Below are 20,262 nucleotides of genomic sequence, written 5' to 3' on the forward strand. Positions count from 1 at the left end.
CTTCTGTGTACTCTTGACACCTCTTCTTAATATATTCTGCTTCTGTTAGGTCCAAACCATTTATGTACTTTATTGTGCCCATCTTTGCATGAAATATTCCCTTGGTATCTCTAATTTTCTTGAAGAGATCTCTAGTTTTTCCCATTCTATTGTTTTCCTCTATTTCCTTGCACTGATCACTGAGGAAGGCTTTCTTATCTCTCTCTGATTCTCTTTGGAACTCTGCATTCAAATGGGTATATCCTTCCTTTTATCCTTTTTCTTTTGCTTCTCTTCTTTTCACAGCTATTTGTAAGGCCTCCTCAGACAACCATTTTGCTTTTTTGCATTCCTTTTTCTTAGGCATGTTTCTGATCCTTGCCTCCTGTACAATGTCATGATCCTCTGTCCATAGTTCTTCAGGCACTCTGTCTATCAGAACTAAGCCCTTGAATCTATTTCTTAGTTCCACTGTATAACCATAAAGCATTGACAATATTAATAGTGGTGTATGTTTTATATGAAAGTTGTTAAGAGTGTAAATCCCAAGAGTTTTCACCATAAGGAAAAATATCTTATTTTTATCTATATGAGATGGTGGATGCTCATTAAACTTATTGTGGTAATAATTTTATGATGTAAGCCAAATCATTAGGCTATGCACCTTAAACTTACACAGTGATGTATGTCAGTTATATTTCAATAAACCTGGAAGAGAAAACTCAGGTCGCTTATTAAACATCAGCAATGGACAATTAGAATTTGAAATTTAAAACAAGACATCATTTATACTACCACTAAAAAATGAAATGCCAAGGTATAAATCTAACAGTGTATGTACAAAATACATATAAAAGAGAACTACAAAACTGATGAAAGAAATCAAAGATCTAAATAAGTGGATTTATATTCCATGTTCATAGATACAGCAAAAGCCCTTTCAAAATCTCCACAAGATATTTGTGAGTATCAAGAAACTTTTCTAAAGTTAAGGTAAAAGACAATGAAAAGTCAATAAAATATTGAAGGAGAAGAACAATATTAGAAGATTGATACTATTTGACTTTAAGATTTAGTATGAGGGTATAGTAATCAAGATAGTTTTATATTGGCAAAAATAAATAGATCAAAGTAACAGAATAGAGACCCAAAAATAGACTTACAAAAACATAGTGAACTGGTCTTTGACACAGGAACAAAAGGTATTCAGTGGTAGTATAAAAACTGGACCTCACCTGAAAAACATTAATCTAGACACATACTTCACATCTTTCACAAAATTAACTTAAAATGAATCATAGACTTAGATGCAAAATGCAAACTACAATACTCCTATCAGGCAAAAAATCTAGGTGATCTTTGGTTTGGTGATAAATTTTTAGATACAACAACAAAAGCATAATCTATCAAAGACAAAATTGGTAGATTGGACTTCATTAAAATGAATAACATTTACTCTGTGAAAGCTACTGTTAAGAGAATGAAAAGACAAGTCACAGACTGATAGAAAACTTTTGCAAAATGCATGTCTAATGAAGGACCAATATCTTCAAATAACTAGCAAATACAAATAATGCTAGGCTTCCCAGGTGGCACTCATGGTAAAGAACCTGCCTGCCAATGCTGGAGACATAAGAGATGGAGTTTAATCCCTGGGTTGGGAAAATCCCCTGGAAGAGGAATTGGTAACCCACTCCAGTATTCTTGACTGAAGAATCCCATAGACAGAGGAGACTGACAGGCTACAGTCCATGGGGTTGCAAAGAGTTGGACATGACTGAATCAACTTAGCGTGCTCAAATAACACTAAAATTTAACAATAAGAAAAAAAAATCACAAAGTGAACAAAGTTCTGAGCAGACTCACCAAAGAAGCTATACAAATGACAAATAGTTATATGAAAAAATATTCAACATCATATGCCATTAGGAAATTGTGAATTAAAACCATGAGATAGTATTACACATTTAGTAAAATGATAAAATTCAAAACACTGATAATATGAAATGCTGGTGAGGATGTGGAGCATAAGCCCTTACCTTCATTGTTGATAGGTATGCAAAATGTTATAGCCACTTTGGAAGACAGTTTCTCACAAAATTGAACACACTCTTTCAAATGATCCAGGAATTGTCCTCCTTGGTATTTATCCAAATGAGTTGAAAACACATGTTCACGCGAAAACATGCACAGAAATGTCTCTAGCAAATGTATTCGTAACTGTGAAAATTTGGAAGCTATTAGGGTGTTTTTCAATAGGTGAAAGGCTAAGCAAACTGTGATACATCTGCACAGTGGAACACTATTTGAAATGAGCCATCAAACCTTTGAAAGACATGTAGAAGCCTTAAATGCATGTTGCAAGGTGAAAGAAGTCAATCTGAAATGCTTACATACTGTACCATGCCAACTTTATGGCAATCTGGAAAAAGCAAATCTATGGAGATAGTAAAAAGATCAGTGGTAGCCAGAGGCTCAGTGGAAGGGGGGAAGAGAAGATGAGACCAGGGGATGTTTAAAGCAGTGAAACTATTCCATATGATATTGTAATGGTGGATACACACCATTATGCATATGTCAAAACCCACAGGATATACAACACAGAGTGAACACTTTGAATTATGAACTTTGCTACTATATGAAATTTAGCTAATAATAATGTATTACTGTTGGTTCATCAATTATAACAAATGTACCACACTAAGGGAAGATGTTAATAATAGGAGGAAATGTATGGACAGGAAGAAGGAAGAATAAGGGCAACCTCTGTACCAAAAAAGGAACTAAGAAAGGTATAGTGGGTGTTCAAGACAAGGTGAATGACATGTTCAAGTGTACAGTCTTTATTCTGGGTACAGGAGGATTCAAGTTTTCCCCTAGTGGCTCAGAGGTAAAGAATCCGCCTGCCAATACCAGATATGTGGGTTCTATCCCTGGGTCAGGAAGATCCCCTGGAGAAGGAAATGGCAACCCACTCCAGTATTTTTACCTGAGAAATCTCATGGGCAGAGTCTAGTCCATGGCTACAGTCCATGGGATCACAAAGATGAGAGAGATTAGAAATGAAGCTTGAGGCCAGATTGTGGAAGGCCTTTAACTTGAGAAAAGGGAATTTGAGCTTTATTTTGTAGGTGTTAGGGATTTAAAATATAATTTGTCATTATAAGTTTCTTCTATGAGGATAGTGTCCTTTTGAAATTGTAAATTATTTAATTCAGGCTATATTCCATACACTATCAAATGGATCAATAAAATACATAAACACAATATTACATGTAAAAAATACTTAAAATAAGTTTACTAGGAAACTATTTTTCCTAAGCCTAAGAATAAAGCTCTACTTATATCATCTGTGAACTCAAAATTTCTCAGTGAACTGGCTGTGAGCAATTCCTATTTTTAAATGCAACAAAATCATCAATCATTTTTGCTTCTGCTTGTAGCAACCTTGTTTAACTTTTCCATATGTTGTACAATGGTAAAAGTTAATTCAATTTAGATTTTTTTATTTTACAATACTCTACTCATTCCTCAATACAATATGCAATGACCTTCCAGGTTAGCCTCAGTTTACCACAAGACATTCCTCAGACATTTCATGACATTTTAATAACTTTAAACAGAGTTCCTTAAGATTAAGCTTTGCCCATTCCTTCATGTTCTCCATTTCCACTCCAGGATTTTGCTTGGCCCAGCTTAGGTTGCATGCTCAATACTAAACTAATCACCAGCCAAGCAAATGGAGTACTCTAATCAGATGTTTGCGCCAAGTATCTGCTCTTTCAGCATGGAGAAAAGTGGGACGGGTTCTATCAAAGTCATATGGAAGACTCCAGGAGACTGAAAAAGGATGGTGGGGGAGTAAGACAGGGAGATCACCTGCTTCCCCACAAATAAATAAAAAATTGATCAGAATATAGTACAACTCCTACAGAACAACTTCTATATGACAGCAGAAGACCACAAACCACCAAAAAGGCAAGCCAATCTCCTTAGAACAAGGTAGGGCAAAAGACAAAGATATAAAAAAAAAAAAAAAAAGACAAAGAATTTCAGGACAGGAGCTTGGGCCACAAGGGAGGGAGGGAGTTGGAAAGGAGGAAAAGTTTCTAAGTAGTAGAAAACTTCCCCCCACACACACACCCCACAGGCCAGACCAAGGGGGAGCTACAGAACCTCAGAGTGCCATGCAATAGCAGGGACTCAGAGGGCAAAGCACAGAGAAAATTCACCACAGAAATCAATGCAGCTGCCAAACAGCATTTCTCAGCCCACAAGCAGCTCACAAGCCTCAGCCCTGACCAGAGGGTGGGGGTGAGGAGTCAAGAGAAGCAGCATACAAGCCTCCCCAAGCAGAGGTTGGGGGGCGGGGTGCCAAGGCTCTAGCAAAGATCCCAGGGTGAGGTCAGGGCTGGCAGCCATGAGGATATGCTGAGAGGGCTACTGCAACACAGCTGTGGAATTAGATATGGGTGCCACTGCCAAAGCTTGGGAAGGTGACTGAGGCAGTGGACAAAAGCACCACTAATGTGATCCTGACCCCAGTGATGGCAGCTACCACCACGCTGTGAGCAGACACAGGTTACTGCCTGCAACTTTCTGGGAGCTTAAACAGCTTGGCTCTTCCTAGGGACCCATGAATTGGGCCTTTTTTTCTTCTGGGAGAATTCACAAACTGCTTCAGACTGCAACAGCATCCAACAGGCCTCTATTGCCCCATGTACTCCCCGATACATCACAGTTGTTGCTGCCATATCCCTCATGTCCAGACAGGGAACAGACTATGGACTTTAGGGGCAACTGTTAACTTATTTTTAATTCATTTATTTCAATTGGAGGCTAATTACTTTACAATATTGTAGTGGTTTTTGCCATACATTGACACTCTTAACTTTAGAAACAAATACAAGCTGGAATAAGGCCATATCTGAGAATGAACTGACCCAATGCCACCTAGAACATGTCCAGAGACATTCATAGAAATATTAGAAGACATTGGTATAAGTCTCGCTGGGTGTTTTTGGTTGTTGAGTGTTGCCTTCACCAAGAGCCTTGGGGGCTTGCCTTTTGCACTTTGTGGTTTGTGAGGTCTTGGAGCTACAGTAGAGAATGAGCCTGAACCCCTGACATGGGAGACTCAAGCCCAAGACTATGATCCACCAGAGAACTGTTGACCTGGAACATTAATAGGCAAGAGCCCTCCAAAAGACCTCCATCTCAACACCAAAACCAAGCCCACCCAAAGGCCAGGAAGACCCAGTGCCTAGATGTCCCATGCCAATCCTTCAAGAAAACAGAAACACAATGCTGCACATTAGCAGACAGGTTGTCCAAAGCCGTACTGAACCCATAGACACCCCAAAACTCACTACTGGACACATTGGCCCGTCAGAGAGACAAGATCCACATCCACTGACCAGAACACACAGGCACAAGCACCACCCCCACCCCCAACCAGGAAACCATCACAAGGCACTGTTCCAAACCCAGCCACAGGGGAGATTCCTCAATTAGGAGGAACTGCAACATTGAGAACTTTTCTTAGATCATACTTTTTTACCTCCTTTATATACTTCTATCCCTACATTGGCCTTTTTGCAGTGCTGCGGGGCTATATTATTTATTTTTTGATTTCCAAAAAGTATTTTTTTTCTTTGCTTGGCTCTTGTTCTTTTCCTGCTGGAAGCACCCAGTGCAGGACACTTCACCCAAACAACAAGACAAGAACACAAACTCAATCATCAGCAGTCAGGATTCTTACAAACATCCCAAAATATAGCACCTCATGCAGTCTTACCCTTCAGAAAAAAAAGAAACTCACCTCATCACACCATAATGCAGGCACAAGTCATCCTCAACACAAAGCCAACACAAATCACTGTACCAACCCTATCCACCGAGGGCAGAAACCAAAAGGAAGAAGGAATATGACCCTAAAGCTTGGGAAAAGGAGACCTCAAACACAGTAAGTTAGAAAAAGTGAAAAGATGGAGAAATACTGTGCAAATGAAAGAAAAATGTACAAGCTCACAAGAACAAATAAATGGAGAGGAAATAAGCAAACTACCTGAAAAAGAATTCAGAGTGACGATCTTAAAGATGATTCAAAACCTCAAAAACAGAATGGAGAAAATAGAAGAATCAATGAACACATTTAACAAGGACATAGAAGAAATAAAGAGTAAACAAACAGAGATGAACAACAAAGTTACTGAAATTAGAAACACTCTAGAAGGAATCAATACCAGAATAACTGAGGCAGAAGTACAGATAAGTGAGCTGGAAGATAGAATGATGGAAATAATTGCTGAACAGCTGAATAAAAGACAAAGAATGAAAAGAATTGAGGATAGTCTCAGAGACTTCTAGGACAATATTAAATGCACCAACATTTGAATTATAGGAATCCCAGAGGAAGAAGAGATAAAGAAAGAGTCTGAGAAAATTTCTGAAGAGATTACAGTCTAAAATGTCCCCAACATGGGAAAAGAAATAGTCAACCAAGTCCAAGAAGTACAGAGAGTCTCATACAGGATAAACGCAAGGAGAAACACACTGAGACACATACTAATCAAACTAACAAAGATTAAACAAAGAATATTAAGAGCAGCAAGGGAAAGCAAAATTTACATACAAAGGAAATCCCATAAGATTAACAGTTGATTTTTCAGCAGAAACTCTGAATGCAAGGAGGGAATGGCAGGTTATACTTAAAGTATTGAAAGGAAAAAAATCTACAATCAAGATTATTCAAACTGGCAAGGAGCTCACTCAAAATTGATAGAGAAATCAAATGCTTTACATACAAGCAAAAGTTAAGAGAATGTACCATTACCAAAATCACTTCAGATGGTGATTGCAGCCATGAAATTAAAAGATGCTTACTCCTTGGAAGGAAAGTTATGACCAACCAAGACAGCATACTAAAAAACAGAGACATTAGTTTGCCAACAAAGGTCCATCTCGTCAAAATTATGGTTTTTCCAGTGGTCATGTATGGATGTGAGAGTTGGACTATAAAGAAAGCTGAGTGCTGAAGAACTGATGCTTTTGAACTGTGGTGTTGGAGAAGACTCTTGAGAGTCCCTCGGACTTCAAGGAGATCCAACCAGTCCATCCTAAAAGAGATCAGTCCTGGGTGTTCATTGGAAGGACTGATGTTGAAGCTGAAACTCCAATACTTTGGCCACCTGATGCAAAAAGCTAACTCATTTGAAAGGACCCTGATGCTGGGAAAGATTGAGGGCAGGAGGAGAAGGGGACAACAGAGGATGAGATGGTTGGATGGCATCACCAACTCAATGGACATGGGTTTGGGTGGACTCCGGGAGTTGGTGATGGACAGGGAGGTCTGGCGTGCTGTGGTTCATGGGGTCACAAAGAGTCAGACACGACTGACTGACTGAACTGAACTGAACCATTACCATACCAGCTTTACAACAAAAGTTAAAGGGGCTTCTATAGTCAGGAAACACAAGAGAAGGAAAAGACCTACAAAAACAAACCCAAAACAATTAAGAAAGTGTCAATAGGAACATATATATCAATAATTAGTTTAAATGTAAATGGATTAAATGCTTCAACCAAAAGACACAGACTGGCTGAATGGATACAAAAATATACCCATATATTTACTGTGTACAACAGTACCATTTCAGACTGAGAGACACATACAAACTGAAAGTGGGAGGATGGAAAAAAGATATTCTATGCAAGTGGAAACCAAAAGAAAGCTGGAGTGACAGATCTCATATCAGACAAAATAGACCATAAAATAAAGAATATTACAAGAGATAAGGACAGTACATAATGTTCAAGGTATCAATTGAAGAAGAAGAAATAGTAATTGTTAATATTTATGCACTCAACATAGGAGCACCTGAATACATAAGGCAAACACTAACAAGACATAAAAGGGGAAATTGACAGCAAAACAATAATAGCTGGGGACTTTAACACCCCACTTACACCAATGGACAGATCGTCAAAACAGAAAATTAATAAGGAAACTCAAGCTTTAAATGAGACATTGGATCCAGATGGACCTAATTAATATCTTCAGGACATTCCATCAAAACTCAGAAGAATACACTTTCTTCTCAAGTTCACCTGGAACATTCTCCAGGACAGACCACATCTTGGGTCACAAAGAAAGCATCAGTAAATTGAAGAAAATTGAAATCATATCAAGAATCTTTTCTGACCACAACACTATGAGACTAGGTAAAAATTACACAGGAAAAAACTGTAAAAAACAGAAACACATTGAGATTAAACAATATATTTCTAAATAACAAACAGGTTATGGAAGAAATAAAAAGAGAAATCAAAAAGCTTCTAGAAACAAACAAAAATGGAAACATGACCCAAAACATATAGGATGCACTAAAAGTAGTTCTAACAGGGGAGTTTATAGCAATACAATCCTACCTTAAGAAACAATAAAAATATCAAATAAAGAACCTAACTTTATACCTAAAACAACTGGAAAAGAAGAACAAAACCCTCCCAAAGTTAGTAGAAGGAAAAAATCATAAAGATTGGAGCAGAAAGAAATGAAAAACAACTGAAGGAAACAATAGTTAAGATTAATAAAAGCTAAAAGCTGTTTTTTAAGAAGATAAACTAAATTGACAAACCATTAGCCAGACTCATCAAGAAGAAAAGGGAGAAGAATCAAATAAAAAAAAATTAGACATGAAAAAAGAGATGTTACAGCAGACAATGCAGAAACAAAGGATCATAAGAGACTATTATGAACAGCTATATGCCAATAAAATGGGCATCCTTAATAAATGGATAGATTCTTGGGAAAGTTCAACCTTCTAAAACTGAACCAGGAAGAAATACAACTATGAACAAGCCACTTACAAGCACTAAAATAGAAACTGTGATCAAAAATATCCCAGAAAAAAAAAAAAAAAAGCTCAGAGCCAGATGACTCTACAGGTGAATTCTATCAAGCATTTAGAGACGAGTTAATGCCTATCCTTCTGAAAATCGTTCAAAAAATTGCAGATGAAAGAATACTTCCAAAGTCATTATATGAGGCCACCACCACCCTGAAACCAAAACCGGACAAAAACATCACAAAAAAGGAAATTATAAGCCAATGTCACTGATGAAAATTGATGCAAAAATCCTCAATAAAATTCTAGCAAACAAAATTTAAAAACACATGAAAAAGATAATACATCATGATCAAGTTGGGTTATCTCAGGGATGCAAGGACTCTTCAAAATGTGCAAATCTATATGACACACATATTAACAAGTTGAAGGATAAAAGCCATATGATAATTTCAATAGATACAGGAAAAATTTCAAAAAAATTCAGCACACCTTTATAATAAAAACTTCTCAAAAATGGGCTTAGAAGGAATCTACCTTAATAAAATAAAGGTCACATACAACAAACTCACAAACAGTATCCTCATCAATGAAAAATTGAAAGCATTCCCTCTAGGATAAGAAACAAGACAAATATGCTGACTCTTGGCACTAATATGCAATGCTGTTTTGGAAGTCCTAGCTATGATAAACAGAGAAGAAAAGAAATAAAAAGAATCCAGATTGGAAAAGAGGAAATAAAACTCTCACTGTTTACAGATGACATATTATACATAGAAAACCCTAAAGACACTATCTCCAAGTTACTAGAGGTAATCAGTAAATTTAGTAAAGTTGCAGGATACAAAATTTATTCACAGAAATCACTTGTATTTTTATGCACTAACAATGAAAAAATAGAAAGAGAAATTAAGGAATCAATATCATTTGCCATTGCAACAAAAAGCTTAAAATACCTAGAAATAAATCTACCTATGGAAATGAAAGCTTTTTATACAAAAACTATAAGACATGGATGAAAGATGATGTAAACAGATGAAGAGATATTCTAATTCCATGCACCTGGATTGGAAGAATCAATATTGTGAAGATGACTAAAATGACAAAATGTAATCTACATATTCAGTGAAATTCCTATCAAATCATTGGTGCTATTCTTCACAGAACTAGAAGAAAAAAAAGTCACAATTTGTATGGAATAGCCAAAACAATCTTGAGAAAGAATGGAGCTGGAGGAATCAACTTTCTGACTTCAGACAATACCACAAAGCTGCAGTCATCAAGACAGTATGATACTGGCACAAAAACAGAAATATAGACCATTGGAACAAGATAGAAAACCCAGATATAAACCTACACACTTATGGGCACCTTATCTTTGACAATGCAGGCAGGAATATACAATGGGGAAATGATAGACTTTTCAGTAAGTGGTACTGGGAAAACTGGACAGGTACGTGTAAAAGAATGAATTTAAAACACTTCCTCACACCATACACAAAGATAAACTCACAATAGATTAAAGACCTAAATGTGAGACCAGAAACTAAAAAACTCGTAGAGGAAAACATAGGCAGACACTCTCTGACATAAAGAACAGCAAGATCCTCTATGATCCACCTCCCAGAGTAATTAAAATAAAAATGAAAGTAAAAAATGGGACCTAATTAAAATTAAAAGCTTTTGCAGAGCAAAGGAAACTATAAACAAGGTGAAAAGATAACCCTCAGAATTGGAGAAAATAATAGCAAATGAAACAACTGTCAAAGTATTAATTTCAAAAATATACAGCAAACTCATTCAGTTCCATACCAGAAAAACAAACAACCCAATCAAAACAAAAAGTGAGCAAATGATCAAAACAGACATTCCTCCAAAGAACACATACAGATGGCTAATAAACACATGAAAAAATGTTCAACACCACTCATAATTAGAGAAATGAAAATCAAAACTACAATGAGATATCACCTTGCACTGGTCAGAATTGCCATCATCAAAGAATCCACAAACAATAGATGATGCAGAGTGTGTGGATGAAAGAGAACAAAATGCACTATTGGTGGGAATTTAACTAGATACAGCCACTATGGAAGAGAGTATAGAGACTCTTTAAAAAAAAAACAGGAATAAAAGAAGTCTATAAGCACTAAATGCTGGAGAGGGTGTGGAGAAAAGGGAACCCTCTTACACTGTTGGTGGGAATGCAAACTAGTACTGCCACTATGGAGAACAGTGTGGAGATTTCTTAAAAAACTGGAAATAGAACTGCCATATGACCCAGCAATCCCACTTCTGGGCATACACACTGAGGAAACCAGATCTGAAAGAGACATGTGCACCCCAATGTTCATCGCAGCACTGTTTATAATAGCCAGGACATGGAAGCAACCTAAATGCCCATCAGCAGATGAATGGATAAGGAAGCTGTGGTACATATACACCATGGAATATTACTCAGCCATTAAAAAGAATTCATTTGAATCAGTTCTAATGAGATGGATGAAACTGGAGCCCATTATACAAAGTGAAGTAAGCCAGAAAGATAAAGACCAATACAGTATACTAACACATATATATGGAATTTAGAAAGATGGTAATGATAACCCTATATGCAAAACAAAAAGAGACACAGATGTACAGAATAGACTTTTGGACTCTGTGGAAGAAGGTGAGGGTGGGATGTTTAGAGAGAACAGCATTGAAACATGTATATTATCAAGGGTGAAACAGATCACCAGCCCAGGTTGGATGCATGAGATGAGTGCTCGCGCTTAGTGCACTGGGAAGACCCAGAGGGACTGGGTGGAGAGGGCAGTGGGAGGGGGGATTGGGATGGGGAATACATGTAAATCCATGGCAGATTCATGTCAATGTATGGCAAAAACCACTACAATATTGTAAAGTAATTAGCCTCCAACTAATAAAAATAAATGGAAAAAAATACCATGTGATCCAGCAATCTCACTACTAGGAATATATCCTGAGAAAACCAAAACTGAAAAAGACACATGTACCTCAATGTCCACTGCAGTATCATTTACAATAGCTAGGACATGGAAGCAACCTAGATATCCATTGACATATGAATGGATAAAGAAGCTGTGGTACATATACACAATGGAAAAAAAAAAAATTCATCCAAAAAAGGAAAACATTTAAGTCAGTTCTAATGAGGTGGATGAACCTAGAGCTTATTATACATAAAGTAAGTCAGAAAGAGTAAAACAGATAACATATCAGTTCAATTCAGTTCAGTACAGTCCATCAGTTGTGTCCGACTCTTTGTGACTCCATGGTATATGGCACGCCAGGCTTCCCTGTCCTTCAAATCTCCCAGAGTTTGCTCAAACTCATGTTCTTTGAGTCAGTGATGCCATTCAACCTTCTCCTCGTCTGTCACCTTCTTCTCATGCCATCAATCTTTCCCAGCATCTGGGTCTTTTCCAGTGAGTTGGCCCTTTGCATCAGTTGGCCAAAGTTTTGGAGTTTCAGCTTTGGCATCTGCTCTTCCAATGAATATTAAGGGTTGACTTCCTTTAAGATTGACTGGTATGATCCCCTTGCAGTCCAAGTGATTTTCAAGACTCTTTATCTCCACAGTAAAAAAAAAAAAAAAAAAGTCAGTTCTTCTGCACTCAGCCTTCTTTATGGCCCAGCTCTCACATCCGTACATGACTATTGGAAAAACCACAGCTTTAACTACAGAGACCTTTGTCAGCAAAGTGATGACTCTGTTTCCTAATACACTCTCTACGTTCATCATAGCTTTTCTTCCTAAGGAGAAAGCGTCTTTTAATTTCATAGCTGTAGTCACCATCTGCAGTGATTTTGGAGCCCAAGAAAATAAAGTCTGTCACTGTTTCCATTTTCCCCATCTATTTGCTATGATGTGATGGGATGAGATGCCATGATGTTAGTTTTTTGAATGTTGAGTTTAAGCCAGCTTTTTCACTCTCCTCTTTCACCTTCATCAAGAGGCTCTTTAGGTTTTCTTTGCTCTCTGCCATGAGGGTGGTATCATCTGCATATCTGAGGTTATGCTGGCAATCTTGATTCTAGCTTGTGGTTACAAAAGCATTTTGCATGAAGTAGTCTGCATATAAGTCAAATAAGCAGGGTGGCAATGTACAGCCTTTACATTCTTCATTCCCAATTTTGAACCAGTCTGCTGTTCTATGTTGGGTTCTAACTGTTGCTTCTTGACCTGCACACAGGTTTTTCAGGGGGCAGGTAAGGTGGTCTGGTATTTCCATCTCTTTAAGAATTTTCCACAGTTTGTTGTGATCCACAAAATCAAAGGCTGTAGTGTAGTCAATCAAGCGGAAGTAGATGTTTTTCTGGAATCCCCTTGCTGTCTCTATGACCAAGCAGAGGTTGGCAATTAGATCTGTGGTTTCCCTGCCTTTTCTAAGTCAAGCTCGAACATATGCAAATTCTCAGTCCATGTACTTTGAAGCCCAGCTTGAAGGATTCTGAACATTACCTTGTTGGCATTTTGAAGTGAGCCACAATTGTTTGGTAGTTTGGACATTCTTGGCATCACGCTTTTTTGGGATTGGATTAAAAGCTGAACTTTCCCAGTCCTGTGGCCACTAATGACTTTTGTAGATTAGCTGGCATATTGAGTGAAGCACTTTAACAGTATTATCTTTTCAGTTCAGTTCACTCGCTCAGCTGTGTCTGACTCTGAGACTCCATGGACTGCAGCACACCAGGCTTCCCTATCAATCACCAATTCCTGGAACTTGCTCAAATTCATGTCCATCGAGTCAGTGATGCCATTCAACCATCTCATCCTCTGTCATCCCCTTCTCCTCCTGCCTTCAAACTTTCTCAGCTTAGGGTCTTTTCTAATGAGTCAGCCCTTCACACTCAGTTCAGCTCAGTTCAGTCACTCAGTGGTGTCCGACTCTTTGTGACCACATGAATCGCAGCATGCCAAGCCTCCCTGTCCATCACCAACTCCTGGAGTTTACTCAAACTCATGCCCATCGAGTCGGTGATGCCATCAAGCCATCTCATCCTCTGTCGTCCCCTTCTCCTCCTGCCCCCAATCCCTCCCAGTGTCAGGGTCTTTTCCAATGAGTCAAATCTTCTCATGAGGTGTCCAAAGTACTAGAGTTTCAGCTTCAACCTCATTCCTTCCAATGAACACCCAGGACTGATCTCCTTTAGGATGGACTGGTTGGATCTACTTGCAGTCCAAGGCATTCTCGAGAGTCTTCTCCAACACCACAGTTCAAAAGCATCCATTTTTTGGCGCTCAGCTTTCTTCACAGTCCAACTCTCAAATCCATACATGACCACTGGAAAAACCATAGCCTTGACCAGACGGACCTTTGTTGGCAAAGTAATGTCTCTGCTTTTTAATATACTATCTAGGTTGGTCATAACTTTCCTTCCAAGGAGTAAGCGTCTTTTAATTTCATGGCTGCAGTCACCATCTGCAGTGATTTTGGAGCCCCCCCCCCAAAAAAAAAAAACAAAAAACAAAAAACGTCTGACACTGTTTCCACTGTCTCCCCATCTATTTGCCATGAGGTGATGGGACCAGATGCCATGATCTTAGTTTTCTGAATGTTGAGCCTTAAGCCAACTTTTTCACTCTTCTTTCATTTCATCAAGAGTCTTTTTAGTTCCTCTTCACTTTCTGCCGTAAGGGTGGTGTCATCTGCATATCTGAGGTTATTGATATTTCGCCCGGCCATCTTGATTCCAGCTTGTGCTTCTTCCAGCCCAGCGTTTCTCATGATGTATTCTGCATATAAGTTAAATAAGCAGGGTGACAATACACAGCCTTAACGTACTCCTTTTCCTATTTGGAACCAGTCTGTTGTTCCATGTCCAGTTCTAACTGTTGCTTCCTGACCTGCATACAGGTTTCTCAAGAGGCAGGTCAGGTGGTCTGGTATTCCCATCTCTTTCAGAATTTTCCACAGCTTATTGTGATCCACAGAGTACATCATGCAAAATGCCAGGCTGGATAAATCACAAACTTGAGTCAAGATTGCCAGGAGAAATGTCAACCGCCTCAAATATGCAGATGATACCAGTCTAATGACAGAAAACAAAGAGGAAATAAAAGCCTCTTGATGAAGGTGAAATAGGAGAATGAGAACGCTGGCTTAAAACTCAACATTTTTAAAAGAATGATCATGGCATCCAGTCCATCATTTCATGGCAAATAGATGGGGGAAAATGGAAACAGTGAGAAACTTAATTTTCTTGGGCTCCAACATCACTGCAGATGGTGACTGCAGCCAAAAAAATAAAAGAAACTTGCTCCTTGGAAGAAAAGCTATGACAAAGGTAGGCAATGTATTACAAAGCAGAGACATCACTTTGCTGACAAAGGTCTGTATAGTTGAAGCAATGATTTTCCAGTAGTTATATAGAGATGTGAGAATTGGACCATAAAGAAGGTTGAGCACTGAAGAATTGATGTTTTTGAACTGTGGTGCTGGAGAAGACTCTTGAGAGTCCTTTGGACAGCAAAGAGATCAAACCAGTCAATCCTAAAGGAAATCAACCCTAAATATTCATTGAAGGAACTGATGCTGAAGCTGAAGCTCCAATACTTTGACCACTTAATGTGAAGAGCTGACTCTTTGGAAAAGATCCTGATGCTGGGAAAGATTGACAGCAGGAGAAGGGGTCGACTGAGGATGAGATGTTTGGATGGCATCACTAACTCAATGGTTATGAATTTGAGCAAACTCTGGGAGATAGTGAAGGACAGGGAATCCTGACATGTGACAGTCCATGGGGTTTCAGAGTCAGACATGACATAGAGGCTGAACAACAGCAAGATGTTGTTGTAAATAGAAACATTCATTCTTTTATGGCTGAGTAATATTCCATTGGTTTCTCTGTGTGTGTGCATGCACATGAGAGAGAGAGAGAGAGAGAGAGAGAGAGAGATCACATATTCTTTATCTATCTGTCAATAGATTGGCATTTATGCTGCTTCCCTATCTTGGCTATTATAAATAATGCCAGTGTACACAGTGTACACAGAGGTACATATATCTTTCCAATTAGTGTCTTCCTCTTCCTCAGGTAAATACCCAAGAGTGTTTCTTGAGTAATCGCCATACTGTTTTCCATACTGGTTGCACCAGTTTACATTTCCACTAACAATGCACAAGAGTTCTCTTTTTTCCACACCCCCATCAGCACTTATTATTTGTTGCCTTTTGCATAATAGCTATTCTGACATGTGTGAGGTGACATCTCATTGTGTTTTTGATTTGCATTTCCCTGATGATCAGTGATCTTGAGTATCTTTTCCTGTGCCTGTTGGATATCTGTATGTCTTCCTAGAAAAATGTTTATTCCAGTCCTCTTCCTATTTTTAAATTGGGTTGTCCTTTTAAAATTTTGAGTTGTATGAATTGTTTGTATATTTTGGATATTAACCCCTTACTGGATATATCATTCACTGACATTTCTCCCGTTCAGTAGGTAGCCTTTTCATTCTGTTCAGTGCTTCCTTTGCTGTGTAAAAGATTTTTAATTTGGTGCAGTGCCATCTGTTTATTCATGCTTTTGCTTACCTTACCTAAGAATATATATCCAGAAAAAAATTTCTAAGAATACTGTCAAAGATCATACTGCCTATATTTTCCTCTAGAAGTTTTATGACTGTAGGTCTTACATTTAAGTCTTTAATATAACTTTTAGTGTATTTTTCAGTTCAGTTACTGTGTTCTTCAGCTCTGTGATGTCTCTTTAGTACTTTCTTACATTTTTAGTTCTTTGTTGAAATTCTCAATGTGTCCATTCATTCTTCTCCCTAGTTCAGAGAGGATCTTTATGGCCATTACTTTCAACTCTTTACCAGATAAATTACTTACCTATGCATCAGTGAGAGTTTTGCCTGGGGTTTGATCTTGTTCTTTTATTTGACATGTATCCCTCTGTTTCTTCATTTTGCTTGACTATCTGTGTTTAATTTTAGGTATTTGGTGAAACAGGCACTTCTCCCAGTTTTGAAGCAGTAGTTTCATGTAAATGATTATTGTTCAATCTTGTCCTCACTTTTGGTTGTCTCTGGAAACTTTGTATTGTTCTGAGCAGTCAGATTTATTTTTGACAGGTCACAGTTGTTGAGACTATGCCAAAACCTGTCAGGGTTCCACATGGAAGAATCTCAGTAAGCACCTAGTTTCAGGCTGATTGGAAGCTAGACCTTCAAACAAGAGCTTTTAAAGGATGCAAATACATACAGTGGGACTGTAATTGTAAACTCTACTGGCCTCTATGCCAGGCTATCTGGATGACAGTTGCAAAAAATGGGGCTCCAGATGAATGTTTAAACTCCTTTCTGGGATGTACTGTTGAGTTGTAGCAAGGCCAAGGGAGAGTACAAGGATGGTATTTCCTGGTCTCTATTCCCTAATAGCACCTCTGTAGCATCTAGGTGAGTGGTAAACTTGAAGCCAATCCCTCAGGCTGAAGCTCTAGGAAAAATAAATAGGCTTTTTTTCACAGGAAAATAGGATGTGTTTCAATATGCTATATGTGCCATGCAAGTGATAACCTACCAGGAACTGTCTCTTTGTTTCAGTCCCATGAGGCCCAGAAATACAAGGCCCTGGCCATCAGTGTCAGACATTAAGAGGATACTATCTGTGTGGACTATATGTACTCAACAACATTAGCAGCACAGTGGGAGAGCACAGGTGCTGGATGTGCCTGCAGGCTTTAATGGGGATATGAGAGAACATGGGGTCAAGTCTTGTCTGCATGCACTAGCAAGGCAGAGAGAGCATACAAATGGGATCCACCAGTGCCTTAATGCCAAGACAGAGTCCCAATAGGCCCTTGCCCCTTTGCCAGATGCTTTAAGATTAGAAATAAATCTCTTTCCCATATGGTCTAGGTGCTTTTCAAACTGTTGTTTCTGTGCTGGGTCTTCAGTGAGTGTGTCTGCACATAAGCTTTTTAGAGGAGGAATCTCCATTCCTTACAGCCCTTTGGGTCTCCTAGATATAAGCTGCATTGATTTTCAAAGCCAGAAATTTAAAATGTGTATTTCTATGGTGCAGGTCCCAAGGGTTGCAGTGCCAAATGTGGGAAACAAACTCCTCATTCAAGAGGGAGATGTTTCATATTTGTGAGTCTCCTCCTGATTGTGCATTTCTGTGCCAATGATGGCATTTTGGGCAAGATCACATCTCTACCTTTTTTTTTTTTTTTTTAATGCATCTGTCTTGATGTTGTTATTTTATCTTTTGCTGTGGAGGGTCTGTTTGGTTAGATTTCAGAGGGAATTGTTCCTTATTTAGATGTAGATTTGGTATATCCATGGGGGAGATAAGTTCAGGATTTTCCTATATTACCATCTTGAATCCCAAGCCTATATGTTTTTAACTTAAAATCTACTCCCAAATATTTAAATATTTTTAATTTTAAAATAAATATAACATCTAAAAATGGGAGATGATCCTAGTTCAAACAAATTTTATATTTGGAAATAAAAGTAATTGGGTCCTGACTCATTATTTTACAATTTTTCCTGGTGTGACAGGAAAATTTTTAGTTATCCAGAATTGTATTGCCGAGTGCTTTACTGTGTATGAAACACAGAGTAAATATGCTTACTTCTAGATTATCTATTTATCATTATTCTATCTCTTAACAAGAGAAATTCATAATGAAGAAATATTCGACTATTGGGTTGGCCAAAAAGTTCATTTGTCTTTTTCTGTAAGATGTTATGGAAAAACCCAAACGAACTTTCTGGCTGACTCAATAATATCCAAGTTAGAAATAGCAAATTTTAAGCACAAATAACTGTTTTCTCATACATTTGATTTTGTAATATTGTGTGTTTAAAATGCTAACTGTTTTTTGTTTGTTTGTTTGTTTGTTTCCATAGAGCCCAAACAATTCTTGGCTATAGAAACAAATATTAGCATCTCAACTTAAAATCTAAATGAATGATTTGTTTCTCTTTCAAAGAGGTATTATTAAGACTTTTCTATTTGAAAATACTACTTAAAACTGTTCAGTTAAGTTCAGTTGCTCAGTCTTGTCTGACTCTGTGACCCCATGGAGTGCAGCACGCCAGGCCTCCCTCTCCATCACAAGCTCCCAGAGTTTACTCAAACTCATGTCCAATGAGTCGGAGATGCCATCCAACCATCTTTTCCACTGTCTCCCGTTCTCTTCCTGCCTTCAAACCTTCCCAGCATCAGGGTTTTTTCAAATGAGTCAGCTCTTCGCATCAGGTGGCCAAAGAATTGGAGTTTCAGCTTCAGCATCAATCCTTCCAATGAATATTCAGGACTGATTTCCTTTAGTGTGGACTGGCTTGATCTCCTTGCAGTCCACAGGACTCTCAAAAGTCTTCTCCAACACCACAGTTCAAAAGCATCAATTCTTCGGTGGTCAATATTCTTTATGGTCCAATACTCACATTTATACATGACTGCTGGAAAAACCATAGTTTTGCCTTTGTTAGAAAAGTAATGTCTCTGCTTTTTATTATGCTGTCTAGGTTAGTCATAGTTTTTCTTTCAAGGAGCAAGCGTCTTTTAATTTCATGGCTGGAGTCACCATTTGCAGTGATTTTGAAGCCCAAAGAAACAAATTCTATTACTGTTTCCCCATCTATTTGACATGAAGTGATGGGGCCAGATGCCATGATCTTAGCTTTCTGAATGTTGAGCTTTTTTTTTTTTTTTTGAATGTTGAGCTTTAAGTCAACTTTTTCACTCTCCTCTTTCACTTTCATCAAGAGGATCTTTAGTTCTTCTTTGCTTTCTGCCATCAGGGTGGCGTCATCTGCATATCTGAGGTCATTAATATTTCTCCCAGCCATCCTAATTCCAGCTTATGCTTCATCCAGCCCAGTGTTTCTCATGATGTATTCTGCACATAAGTTAAATAAGCAGGGTGACAATATACAGCCTTGACGTACTCCTTTCCCAATTTGGAACCAGTCCATTGTTCCATGTGCATTTCTAACTGTTGCTTCCTGACCTGCATACAGATTTCTCAACAGGCAGGTCAGGAGGTCTGGTATTCCAATGTCTTTCAGAATTTTCCACAGTTTGTTGTGATCCACACAGTCAAAGGCTTTGGCATAGTCAATAAAGCAGAAATATATGTTTTTCTGGAACTCTGTCATTTTTGGATGATCCAACGGATGTCAGCAATTTGATCTCTGGTTCCTCTGCCTTTTCTAAATCGAGGTTGATCACCTGGAAGTTCATGTACTATTGAAGCCTAGCTTGGAGAATTTTGAGCATTACTTTCCTAGCGTGTGAGATGAGTGAAATTGTACAGTAGTTTGAGCATTCTTTGGCATTACCTTTCTTTGGGATTGGAATGGCAAATGACCTTTTCAGTATTGTGGCCACTGCTGAGTTTTCTAAAATTGCTGACACATTGAGTGCAGCACTTTCACAGCATCATCTTTCAG

General features: G+C 38.2%; 1 protein-coding gene across 2 annotated transcripts in view; it reads right to left on the reverse strand.

Annotated features, from left to right (window-relative positions):
* ZC3H12B (zinc finger CCCH-type containing 12B) overlaps positions 1–20,262 on the reverse strand; it is a 562,987-nt gene that overhangs the window by 373,262 nt on the left and 169,463 nt on the right. The window lies entirely within an intron of this gene.

This window comes from Cervus canadensis, chromosome X (assembly GCF_019320065.1).
Source record: "Cervus canadensis isolate Bull #8, Minnesota chromosome X, ASM1932006v1, whole genome shotgun sequence".
In the NCBI taxonomy this organism is placed as follows: domain Eukaryota; kingdom Metazoa; phylum Chordata; class Mammalia; order Artiodactyla; family Cervidae; genus Cervus; species Cervus canadensis.